This window comes from Haematobia irritans, chromosome 2 (assembly GCF_050003625.1).
Source record: "Haematobia irritans isolate KBUSLIRL chromosome 2, ASM5000362v1, whole genome shotgun sequence".
Lineage (NCBI taxonomy): Eukaryota > Metazoa > Arthropoda > Insecta > Diptera > Muscidae > Haematobia > Haematobia irritans.
The window spans coordinates 41,055,260-41,067,793 of NC_134398.1; the positions used below are offsets into that span (position 1 = coordinate 41,055,260).

Sequence of the window (12,534 nt, forward strand, 5' to 3'; positions counted from 1 at the left end):
TTTTGGCGAAATAAGTTTTGTTTTGCTAAAATGTTTTCCAAATTTAGGTAGATTATTTTGTCTTGAGTGGCAACCGTGAGTTACACGTTAAGTCATTATGATGTTGAAGACAAAGACAGTCCAGAAGTGTGACGATGCTGCGAATTAGAGCTAACCCGCCAAGGAAGTTCGCATCGATTGAATATATAATAAATAAATCAAAAGCCAGGAAATTAAGTATGGAACGAGCTGAAGACGAAAGTCGAATTATCACTTTCAAAAACCTACTCCAAAGGTAACTAAGGAAAGGGTTTTTACATCGCATCGTTAAGTGTATATGTTGGGGATCTGAACATTTATTCTTTGCCCACAATTTGTCTGTGTTGCAATTTTTTTGTCCATCTTTTAGTGCACATATGAATTTATTCTCCAACTCATTTAAGTAATCTTAAGCTGTATTACATTATCACCATGGAATTAAGTTCATATACTGAATACCAAAATTACGTTATTATATTAAGTTTCCTTTACACTTGAAGTGAGTTATTCTTGCCACCAGAAGAAACGACGATATAAAATGCTTGTGCAAGTAAAGGCGAAAAGTATGAGGGTGAATATAAAATGAAAAAAAAAAAAAAATAGAATTTCTTTACCAATATCCTTATATAGCAGCAATACTTTTAATATTTACTTCTTCACTCCTGTTTCTTGAGCTTGAACAATCATTCAAAAAAATTTGTGGTTGATGATATTTAAAAGACCTTTGCTTTTATTTAATAAAGACCATTTTTAAAGCAATGTCAGAGGATAAAGAAATTGTTGGAATACATTACTAGTTGAGAATATCGATTTTGTTGTTCGCATACACATGTGCATTTATTACATTTAGAAAATGAGAAAACATTAAAAAATATTCAAAGTAGAGATAATTTCGATTACTTCAGCTTTTGCCCAAATTTTGTTTCTATAAAAAATGTTGTCAAAATTTTATTTCTATAGAAAATTTTTGTCAAAATTTCATTTCTATAGAAAATTTTGTCAAAATTTTATTTGTATAGAAAATTTTGTCAAAAATTTATTTCTATAGAAAATTTTGTCAAAATTGTATATCTATAGAAAATTTTGTCACAACTTTATTTCTATAGAAAATTTTGTCAAAATTTTATTTCTCTAGAAAATTTTGTCACAATTTTATTTCTATAGAATATTTTGTCAAAATTTTATTTCTACACAAAATTTTTGCAAAATTTTATTTCAATAGAAAATTTTTCTCAAAGTTTTATTTCTATAGAAAATTTTGTCGAAATTTATTTCTATGGTAAATTTTGTCCAATTTTTTTTTTTTTTATAGAAAATTTTTTCAAAATTTTATTTCTATAGAAAATTTTGTCACAATTTTATTTCTATATTTCTATAAAAAATATTCAAAGTAGAGATAATTTCGATTACTTCAGCTTTTGCCCAAATTTTATTTCTGTACAAAATGTTGTCAAAATTTTATTTCTATAGAAAATTTTTGTCAAAATTTCATTTCTATAGAAAATTTTGTCAAAATTTTATTTGTCTAGAAAATTTTGTCAAAAATTTATTTCTATAGAAAATTTTGTCAAAATTGTATATCTATAGAAAATTTTGTCACAACTTTATTTCTATAGAAAATTTTGTCAAAATTTTATTTCTCTAGAAAATTTTGTCACAATTTTATTTCTATAGAATATTTTGTCAAAATTTTATTTCTACACAAAATTTTTGCAAAATTTTATTTCAATAGAAAATTTTTCTCAAAGTTTTATTTCTATAGAAAATTTTGTCGAAATTTTAATTCTATGGTAAATTTTGTCCAATTTTTTTTTTTTTATAGAAAATTTTTTCAAAATTTTATTTCTATAGAAAATTTTGTCACAATTTTATTTCTATAGAAAATTTTGTCAAAATTTTATTTCTACACAAAATTTTGTCAACATTTTGTTTTCTATAGCAAATTTTGTCAGGAATTTTATTTCTATAAGAAATTTTGTTTAAATTTTATTTCCATAAGAAATTTTGTCAAATTTTTTTATTTCTATAGAAAATTTTGTCAACATTTTGTTTTCTGTAGCAAATTTTGTCAGGAATTTTATTTCTATAGAATTTTTTTCAAAATTTTATTTCTATGGAAAATTTTATGAAAATTTTTGGGTGGCAGTCTTCAGTAGAACTTTGTATTTGTAATTTTTTTTCTATAGAAAATTTTGTCAAAATTTTATTTCTATACACAATGTTTGTCAAAATTTAATTTCTATAGGAAATTTTGTCAGAATTTTATTTCTATAGAAAATTTTGTCAAAATTTTTTTTCTATAGAAAATTTTGTCAAAATTTTATTTCTATAGAAAATTTTGTCAAAATTTTATTTCTATACAAAATTTTGTCAAAATTTTATTTCTATAGAAAATTTTGTCAAAATTTTATTTCTATAGAAAATCTTGTAAAAATTTTATTTCTATCGAAAATTTTGTCAAAATTATATTTCTAGAAAATGTTGTCAAAATTTTATTTCTATAGAAAATTTTGTCAAAATTTTATTTCTATAGAAAATTTTTCACAATTTTATTGGTATAGAATATTTTGTCAAAATTTTATTTGTACACAAAATTTTTGCAAAATAAAAAAAAAATTTATTTCTATAGAAAATTTTGTCAAAATTTTATTTCTATAAAAAATTTTGTCAACATTTAATTTCTATAGATATTTTTGTGAAAATTTTATTTCTATAGAAAATGTTGTCAAAGTTTTATTTCTAAAAAATTTTTGTCAAAATTCTATTCCTATAGAAAATTTTGTCAAATTTTTTTTTTTTTAGAAAATTTCATTTCTATAGAATATTTGGTCAAAATTTTATTTCTATAGAAAATTTTGTCAACATTTTATTTCTATAGACAATTTTGTCAATATTTTATTTCTACAGACAATTTTGTCAACATTTTATTTCTATAGAAAATTTTGTCAAGACACTTCATATATAAATAAAATTTTAACAAAATTTTCTATAGAAATAAAATGTTGACAAAATTGTCTGTAGAAATAAAATATTGACAAAATTGTCTATAGAAATAAAATGTGGACAAAATTTTCTATAGAAATAAAATTTTGACAAAATATTCTATAGAAATGAAATTTTGACAAAATTTTCTAAAAAATAAAATTTTGACAAAATTTTCTATAGGAATAAAATTTTGACAAAATTTTCTATAGGAATAGAATTTTGGACAACCGTTTCTATAGAAGTAAAATTTTGACAAAATTTTCTATAGAATAAAATTTTGACAAAATTTTCTATAGAAATAAAATTTTTTGACAAAATTTTCTATAGTAATAAAATTATGACAACATTTTCTATGGAAATAAAATTTTGACAAAATTTTCTATAGAAATAAAATTTTGACAACATTTTCTATAGAAACAAAATTTTGTGAAAATTTTATATAGAAATAAAATTTTGAAATTTTTATTCAAATTTTATTTTAATAGAAAATTTTGTCAAACTTTTATTTCTATAAGAAAATTTGTCAAATTTTATTTTCTCAAAATTTTATTTCTATAGAAAATGTTCTCAAAATTTTATTTATATAGAAAATTTTGTCAAAATTTTATTCCTGTAGAAAATTTTGTCAAAATTTTATTTCTATAGAAAATTTTCAAGAAAATTTATTAATATAGAATATTTCGTCTAAATTTTATTTCTATGAACAATTTTCTCAAAATTTTATTTCTATAGAAAATTTTATCAAAATATTATTTCTATAGAAAATTTATACAGAATTTTATTTCGTCTAAATTTTATTTCTATAAAAAATTTTCTCAAAATTTTATTTCTATAGAAAATTTTCAAAAAAACATATTAATATAGAATATTTTGTCTAAATTTTATTTCTATAGAAAATTTTGTCAAAATTGTATTTCTATAGAAATTTTTGTCAAAATTTTATTTCTATAGAAAATTTTGTTAAAATTTTATTTGTATAGAAAATTTTGTCTAAATTTTATTTCTATAAGAAATTATGTCAAAATTTTATTTCTATGAAAATTTTAGAAAATTTTAGTTCTACAGAAATGTATGCCAACATTTTATTTTTATAGAAAATTTTGTCCAAAATATTATTGCCATAGAAATTTTTTTCAAACTTTTATTTCTATAGAAAAGTTTTTTAAAAATGTATTTCTATAGAAAATTTTGGCAAAATTTGTGGATGACAGTCTTTAGTAGAACTTTATACGTAATCCATGGTGAAGGGTACATAAGATTCGGGGTGGATTTATTTATTTTGTATAAATTTTGGTTTAATGTTAATCTACGAATGAATATCTTTGAACCATGTAATCCTTACTCATACATTGGACATATTTTACCTATACGACCCCTTAAGGTACAACATAAATATATCTATTATATGAAATTTCAATTTGAACCTTCGCAAACTAGCTCTACATACATCTGCCATAAACCTTGATAACCGAATTCCTTTATCCATTCTAGATGCTCGAACAAAACGCATAATATTCTGTTATAAATTTTTGAAATACCACAACACGAGTATCCTTGTTAAGGGACATAGTAGTGGGTTAGGGCGATGAATGAAAGGATGGAATTTGTTTTTTGGTCTTCATCAACTACGCTTAACTCTATCTCTTGAACATTGGCAAGAATTGTTCCGTTTTTTTTACTATTTTTATTTCTATTAGTAATATCAACTTTAATCTGTTGCTATTTAGGGCAAACTATTTGATGTTTGTGTAAGAGACTGTGTAAGGATTTTTTTTTTGATGTGTGGCTGTGGTTCTAAGCGGTTTAACTTTACAAGAGGATAACAAGTGCAGCTATTAGCTCGTAGTCTTAAATAAGGAAATAGTTGACTACACTGAAAAAACAAGCTTGCACAGATCCAAAGATTTCGTTTTTATTTGTTTTTTTTATGCTAGCCTGATATTAATGTAAGAATATTATTAAAGAACAAGAAATGGACATTGTTCATTTATTGAATAGATAATACCAGATACCAATCTCCACAAGCCTGACTATACACAAGGAAAACATTTTGAATCCAAATCGGGCGAGTGAAATATATGGGATCTATATCTAAATCTGAACCAATATTGACAACATTTTCTATATAGAGAAAATTTTGACAACATTTTCTATAGAAATAAAATTTTGAGAAAATTTTCCATAGAAATAAAATTTTGAGAAAATTTTCTATAGAAATATAATTATGACAAAATTTTCGTAGAAATAAAATGTTGACAAAATTTTCTATAGAAATAAAATTTTGACAAAATTTTCTATAGAAATGAAATTTTGACAAAATATTCTATAGAAATGAAATTTTGACAAAATTTCCGATAGAAATAATAGTTTGGACATATTTTTCTATAGAGCTAAAATTTTGATAAAATTTTCTATAGAAATAAAATTTTGACAAAATTTTCAATAGAAATGAAATTTTAACAACATTTCCGATAGAAATAATATTTTGGACAAATTTTTCTATGGAAATAATATTTTGGACATTGTTTTCTGTAGAACTAAAATTTTGATAAAATTTTCCATAGGACTAAAATTTGACAAAATTTTCTATAGAAATAAAATTTTGACAAAATTTTCTATAGAAATAAAATTTTGACATAATTTTCTATAGAAATAAAATTTTGAAAAATTTTTCTATAGAAATGAAATTTTGACAAAATTTCCGATAGAAATAATATTTTGGACAAATTTTTCTATGGAAATAATATTTTGAACAAAATTTTCTATAGAACTAAAATTTTGATAAAACTTTATATAGAAATAAAATTTTGAAAAAAATTTTCTATAGAAATAAAATGTTGACAAAATTTTCTATAGAAATAAAATTTTGACAAATTTTCTATAGAAATGAAATTTTGAGAAAATTTCCGATAGAAATAATATTTTGGAAATTTTTTCTATGGAAATAAAATTTTGACAAAATATTCCATAGAAATAAAATTTTAACAAAATTTTCGATAGAAATAAAATTTTGACAAAATTTTCTATAGAAATAAAATTTTGACAAAATTTTCTGTAGAAATAAAATTTTGACAAAATTTTCTATAGAAATAAAATTTTGACAAAATATTCTATAGAAATAAAATTTTAACAAAATTTTCTATAGAAATACAATTTTGACAAAATTTTCTATAGAAATAAAATTTTGACAAAATTTTCTATAGAAATAAAGTTTTGACAAAATTTTCTATAGAAATAAAATTTTGACAAAATTTTCTATAGAAATAAATTTTTGACAAAAATTTTGTTAGAAATAATATTTTGGACACATTTTTCTATGGAAATAATATTTTGAACAAAATTTTCTATGGATCTAAAATTTTGATAAAAATTTCTATAGAAATAAAATTTTGAGAAAATTTTCAATAGAAATGAAATTTTAACAAAATTTCCGATAGAAATAATATTTTGGACAAATTTTTCTATGGAAATAATATTTTGGGCATTGTTTTCTGTAGAACTAAAATTTTGATAAAATTTTCCATAGGACTAAAATATGACAAAATTTTCTATAGAAATAAAATTTTAACAAAATTTTCTATAGCACTATTTGAAATTTGAAAACATTTTCTATAGAAAAAAATTTTGTGAAAATTTTCTATAGAAATAAAATTTTGTGAAAATTTCTTATAGAAATAAAATTTTGACAAAATTTTCTATAGAAATAAAATTTTAACAAAATTTTCTATAGAACTAAAATTTGAAAACATTTTCTATAGAAATAAAATTTTAACAAAAATTTTTTATAGAACTAAAATTTGAAAACATTTTCTATAGAAATAAAATTTTGTGAAAATTTTCTATAGAAATAAAATTTTGACAAATTTTTCTATAGAAATGAAATTTTGACAAAATTTCCGATAGAAATAATATTTTGGACAAATTTTTCTATGAAAATAATATTTTAGACAAAATTTTCTATAGAACTAAAATTTTGATAAAATTTTATATAGAAATAAAATTTTGAAAAAAAATTTCTATAGAAATAAAATTTTGACAAAATTTTCCATAGAAATAAAATGCTGACAAAATTTTCTATAGAAATAAAATTTTGACAAAATTTTCTATATAAAGACAATTTTGAAAAATTTTCTTTAGAAACAAAATTTTGACAAAATTTTCTATAGAAATGTTGACAAAATTTTCTATAGAAATAAAATTTAGACAACATCTTCTATAGAAATAAAATTTAGACGAAATTTTCTATGGAAATAAAATTTTCTTATGTTTAATTGTTTGATTGGTCAATATTTTCTGTTCCTTTTATGTTTTATTTAGCTAGTTGGACCTAAATTCATTGATGTAAAGAAGAAAACCTTTTTACATTTTTATCATAGAACTAAAATTTACACGGAAATTGTCGATAGAAATAAAATTTTGTCGAAAATTTTTGATAGAAATACAATTTTCACAAAATTTTCTATAAGAAATTTAGGCGAAATTTTGTATAGAAATAAAATTTAAACGAAAATTTTCGATAGAATTAAAATTTTGACGAAAATTTTCGATAGAAATAAAATTTTGACAAAATTTTCTATTTTCAAAAGATTTTCTATAGAAATAAAATTTTGCACAAATTTTCTATAGAAATAAAATTTTCACAAATTTTCTATAGAAATGAAATTTTCAAAAAAAAATTTCTATAGAAATAAAATTTTCCAAAGATTTTCTATAGAAATAAAATTGTCAAAAATTTTTTATAGAAATAAATTTTTCCACAAATTTTCTTTAGAAATAAAATTTGACAAAATTTTCTATAGATATGAAATTTCGCCAAAAATTTTTTTTAGAAATACAATTTTGACAAAATTTTCTATAGAAATAAAATTTTGACAAAATTTTCTATATCGTACTTACATAGTATTCCAAGAAAGTCACAATGAAATCTTACCTGTAAAGAAAATAAAAATAAGAATATATAAATATATAAAACGTACGTTATTTATTTAGTATTATGGTAATATAACTGAAATTAATAAAGAAATAACAAATTCGCAGTTTCAAACATAATTCTCGAAATCTTTAAACTAAAACCAAACTCTTTGTTATAGAAGAAGTTCTGCTGTTTGTGTTTCCTGTACACATAATTAGTTTATATTCCATTTATGATTAAATAACTTTAGGTAAATTGAAGACACCAAAAATTATTTCAAAATTGTTTCCACTTTAACACAAATCTAAAAAATGGAAATAAAACAACAACAGCAAGTTTAACAAACTACGACGACAAAGTTTTGAAGTATGAGGATCTTCTATTTTATGAATTTTTCGTCTACATTTACATTTGATTAAAATTCCTAGCCATGTCGCCATTTCTATTTGTCTTTGGTCTCTTTTGGTACCTTTAGATGAAATGAAATTCGCACCTCTCTATCTGGTAAAATTTTCAAATTATCGTCGTGATTATCATCATTAACATCAAGGGTGGCGTGACTATCTTCGAAGCGATATAATTTCATAAGAACAACAAGACGTAAATTTAGAACTCAACGAGAAACAAGAAGTATGCCATAGAGACGAAGACGTAACTTGTCAAAATAACTACACAATCATGTCACTACAATTACTGTGAAATGTACGGACAGAACACAAAAAACAATGCTAAATCAAACAAGGTGGAACACAAAAAGGAACACAAAAGATAAAACTTGCAGATAACTTTGGTAACATTCATGTTTTAAGAAACTCCATAAAGCTGAATAACATAGAACTGAACACAAAGCATTGTGTGATGAGTTGGTAGCGAATGGATCGATTGAATTAAATTTTAATGAATTTGATTGAATTTATTTTAGTTTAGTTTTCCTATAACTAATTTAATTTAATTTAAGTTTAATTTAATTTAATTTAATTTAAGTTTAATTTAAATTAAATTAAATTAAATTAAATTAAATTAAATTAAATTAAATTAAATTAAATTAAATTAAATTAAATTAAATTAAATTAAATTAAATTAAATTAAATTAAATTAAATTAAATTAAATTAAATTAAATTAAATTAAATTAAATTAAATTAAATTAAATTAAATTAAATTAAATTAAATTAAATTAAATTAAATTAAATTAAATTAAATTAAATTAAATTAAATTAAATTAAATTAAATTAAATTAAATTTAATTTAAGTTTATTTTAATTTAATTTAATTTAACTTAACTTAACTTAACTTAACTTAACTTAACTTAACTTAACTTAACTTAACTTAACTTAACTTAACTTAACTTAACTTAACTTAACTTAACTTAACTTAACTTAACTTAACTTAACTTAACTTAACTTAACTTAACTTAACTTAACTTAACTTAATTTAATTTAATTTAATTTAATTTAATTTAATTTAATTTAATTTAATTTAATTTAATTTAATTTAATTTAATTTAATTTAATTTAATTTAATTTAATTTAATTTAATTTAATTTAATTTAATTTAATTTAATTTAATTTAATTTAATTTAATTTAATTTAATTTAATTTAATTTAATTTAATTTAATTTAATTTAATTTAATTTAATTTAATTTAATTTAATTTAATTTAATTTAATTTAATTTAATTTAATTTAATTTAATTTAATTTAATTTAATTTAATTTAATTTAATTTAATTTAATTTAATTTAATTTAATTTAATTTAATTTAATTTAATTTAATTTAATTTAATTTAATTTAATTTAATTTAATTTAATTTAATTTAATTTAATTTAATTTAATTTAATTTAATTTAATTTAATTTAATTTAATTTAATTTAATTTAATTTAATTTAATTTAATTTAATTTAATTTAATTTAATTTAATTTAATTTAATTTAATTTAATTTAATTTAATTTAATTTAATTTAATTTAATTTAATTTAATTTAATTTAATTTAATTTAATTTAATTTAATTTAATTTAATTTAATTTAATTTAATTTAATTTAATTTAATTTAATTTAATTTAATTTAATTTAATTTAATTTAATTTAATTTAATTTAATTTAATTTAATTTAATTTAATTTAATTTAATTTAATTTAATTTAATTTAATTTAATTTAATTTAATTTAATTTAATTTAATTTAATTTAATTTAATTTAATTTAATTTAATTTAATTTAATTTAATTTAATTTAATTTAATTTAATTTAATTTAATTTAATTTAATTTAATTTAATTTAATTTAATTTAATTTAATTTAATTTAATTTAATTTAATTTAATTTAATTTAATTTAATTTAATTTAATTTAATTTAATTTAATTTAATTTAATTTAATTTAATTTAATTTAATTTAATTTAATTTAATTTAATTTAATTTAATTTAATTTAATTTAATTTAATTTAATTTAATTTAATTTAATTTAATTTAATTTAATTTAATTTAATTTAATTTAATTTAATTTAATTTAATTTAATTTAATTTAATTTAATTTAATTTAATTTAATTTAATTTAATTTAATTTAATTTAATTTAATTTAATTTAATTTAATTTAATTTAATTTAATTTAATTTAATTTAATTTAATTTAATTTAATTTAATTTAATTTAATTTAATTTAATTTAATTTAATTTAATTTAATTTAATTTAATTTAATTTAATTTAATTTAATTTAATTTAATTTAATTTAATTTAATTTAATTTAATTTAATTTAATTTAATTTAATTTAATTTAATTTAATTTAATTTAATTTAATTTAATTTAATTTAATTTAATTTAATTTAATTTAATTTAATTTAATTTAATTTAATTTAATTTAATTTAATTTAATTTAATTTAATTTAATTTAATTTAATTTAATTTAATTTAATTTAATTTAATTTAATTTAATTTAATTTAATTTAATTTAATTTAATTTAATTTAATTTAATTTAATTTAATTTAATTTAATTTAATTTAATTTAATTTAATTTAATTTAATTTAATTTAATTTAATTTAATTTAATTTAATTTAATTTAATTTAATTTAATTTAATTTAATTTAATTTAATTTAATTTAATTTAATTTAATTTAATTTAATTTAATTTAATTTAATTTAATTTAATTTAATTTAATTTAATTTAATTTAATTTAATTTAATTTAATTTAATTTAATTTAATTTAATTTAATTTAATTTAATTTAATTTAATTTAATTTAATTTAATTTAATTTAATTTAATTTAATTTAATTTAATTTAATTTAATTTAATTTAATTTAATTTAATTTAATTTAATTTAATTTAATTTAATTTAATTTAGTTTAATTTAATTTAATTTAATTTAATTTAATTTAATTTAATTTAATTTAATTTAATTTAATTTAATTTAATTTAATTTAATTTAATTTAATTTAATTTAATTTAATTTAATTTAATTTAATTTAATTTAATTTAATTTAATTTAATTTAATTTAATTTAGTTTAATTTAATTTAATTTAATTTAATTTAATTTAATTTAATTTAATTTAATTAAATTTAATTTAATTTAATTTAATTTAATTTAATTTAATTTAATTTAATTTTAATTTAATTTAAATTAATTTAAATTTAATTTAATTTGAGGACATAATTTTTTAAGACAAATTTGCAAACAGCTTCAGCTTCTTTTTCTAGCCCACTGTACAAGGAAATTCGTTAATATTAGATGATGTACATTTCAAATAGACAAGACTCAAAATACTGCTAGTGCTGCTGCTGGGCAAATATGTGGTAATAAAGGCAAAAAAAAAAACACTAAAAGAAAACGACAAAAGCAATTAACGTAATGAAATGGAGACCATGACAAGGTTCTGTGAAAGGAAAATTGTAGGAGAAGACTGAGTGAGTTCTACAACCAACGACAATTATAATAACAAGAAGTTTTGCAACAACATAGGCAACAACAACAAGAAAACCGGAAATATAAGACCAATGGGAGAAAATATTTTCCATAACAAAACAACAGCTTGGACTATAAAATCATATTAACAAACAAATTGAGCTTGTTTTGACAATTACTAGGTAGAGTGGGAGACAGAGAAAAGGAGTGAGAGAGGAAGAGATTTGGTTTGGAACAAAGTTGGAATTCATACTTCATCATCGTTTTATCTACGTTGAGACATAAAGTAGTAATGTTCGAAAGGAAATTGTACCCAGGAAACCACTTGGCAAATTTATGCCATTGGCAAACTCAAGCTGGCCAATGTCTGGACGAACCAGTCATCAACCCACTAGTAGATTTTCCTAGGGCATGTTCTACCCTAAAAAAAAAAATTAGTTCATTGTAGTCGTCATCCAATATTTAATTTAATGCACACAAATGCAAAAAAAACTCAGGAGTAGTGGTGGCTCAGTAGATTTATATGATGATTTAAATTATACTTATTTAAGTAAAATAAAATAAATGTATTTAATAAAATTATTAAAGTTTGATTCAATCGAGCTTAAATTGAATTAAATTAAGACAAATTTTATTTAAATAAAATAAAATATATCAATCTTAACATAAAAAAATTACACGATATAAAATTTAAAAAAAAAAAAAAAACAACAAAAAATAAATT

At 17.6% G+C, this 12,534-nt stretch overlaps 1 protein-coding gene across 3 annotated transcripts in view; it reads right to left on the reverse strand.

The window, feature by feature from the left end:
* Positions 1-12,534, reverse strand: part of kuz (zinc-dependent metalloprotease kuz) — a 532,667-nt gene that overhangs the window by 296,024 nt on the left and 224,109 nt on the right. The gene's annotated exons all lie outside the window — the stretch shown is intronic.